Source organism: Coregonus clupeaformis, chromosome 20, assembly GCF_020615455.1.
Source record: "Coregonus clupeaformis isolate EN_2021a chromosome 20, ASM2061545v1, whole genome shotgun sequence".
NCBI lineage: Eukaryota > Metazoa > Chordata > Actinopteri > Salmoniformes > Salmonidae > Coregonus > Coregonus clupeaformis.
The window spans coordinates 54,409,764-54,411,507 of NC_059211.1; positions in this window are offsets into that span (position 1 = coordinate 54,409,764).

Below are 1,744 nucleotides of genomic sequence, written 5' to 3' on the forward strand. Positions count from 1 at the left end.
TCCTTCTACCCCCACCCCCACCCCCCCATAAAAAAATTAAATAAAATAAAAAATAATAATATATATATATATATATATATATATATATATATATATATATATAGGGTGGTTGTCCCACTTGCTATCATAAGTTAAATGCACCAATTTGTAAGTCGCTCTGGATAAGAGCATCTGCTAAATGACGTAAATGTAAAGATTGTCCATTTGGAAGACCCATTTGCGACCAAGCTTTAACTTCCTGACCGATGTCTTGAGATGTTGCTTCAATATATCCACATAATTTTCCTTCCTCATGATGCCATCTATTTTGTGAAGTGCACCAGTCCCTCCTGCAGCAAAGCACCCCAACAGCATGATGCTGCCACCCCTGTGCTTCACGGTTGGGATGCATCCCCCTTTTTCCTCCAAACATAACGATGGTCATTATGGCCAAACAGTTCTATTTTTGTTTCATCAGACCAGAGGACATTTCTCCAAAAAGTACGATCTTTGTCCCCATGTGCAGTTGCAAACCATAGTCTGGCTTTTTTTATGGCGGTTTTGGAGCAGTGGCTTCTTCTTCTTTCAGGTTATGTTGATATAGGACTCGTTTTACTGTGGATATAGATACTTTTGTACCTGTTTCCTCCAGCATCTTCACAAGGTCCTTTGCTGTTGTTCTGGGATTGATTTGCACTTTTCTCACCAAAGTACGTTCATCTCTAGGAGACAGAACGCGTCTCCTTCCTGAGCGGTATGACGGCTGCATGGTCCCATGGTGTTTATACTTGCATACTATTGTTTGTACAGATGAACGTGGTACCTTCAGGCATTTGGAAATTGCTCCCAAGAATACACCAGACTTGTGGAGGTCTACAATTTTTTTTCTGAGGTCTTGGCTGATTTATTTTCATTTTCCCATGATGTCAAGCAAATAGGCACTGAGTTTGAAGGTAGGCCTTGAAATACATCCACAGGTACACCAAGATAAATGATGAATAGCTATCAGAGCTTCTAAGCTGACATATTATTGAAAAGCTGTAAAGGCACAGTCAACTAGGAACTTCTGGCCCACTGAATTGTGATAAGAATGGAAAAGTGAAAAAGTAGATGTCCTAACTGACTTGCCAAAACTACAGTTCGTTAATAAGAAATTTGTGGAGTGGTTGAAAAACGAATTTTAATGACTTCAACCTAAGTGTATGTAAACTTCCTACTTCAACTGTATGCTGCAGTGTTGGTCTTCATTTTATAAATATATTGGAAGATAAAACATAATTCAATCACAGCAATGGAGCGTCTCTATAAAATTATGTGATATACGTATTACTACCCTCTCTCTGACCAATGCTTCAACTAATTGTTTGTGTGTGTGTGTTTCAGGGCCATTATCAACCATTTCAACCCCAAGATTGAGTCGTACGCTGCAGTGAACCACATCTCCCAGCTGTCTGAGGACCAGGTAAACACGCCTCTTATGATGTCACCACAACCCCTTATGATGTCACAGCACACTCTATTATAAAATCAATTGTCATAGCCTACATATTTATAATCTGAATGATGCAGGCTAGTCACTCTTTTTGTCAATGCTATTAGATTTTTTCATTACACAGTTTTGGGTGAGTATCTTATTAAAATCTTCCAGTCAGAGAGACATGAGTGATGTAGCTAATCATTTCACCCACAAATGGACCTCAGATTGACGTGATCTGACATCTACGCTATTTTCTTTAGCCTACTCTCTCCCACATCGGTTCGCTCT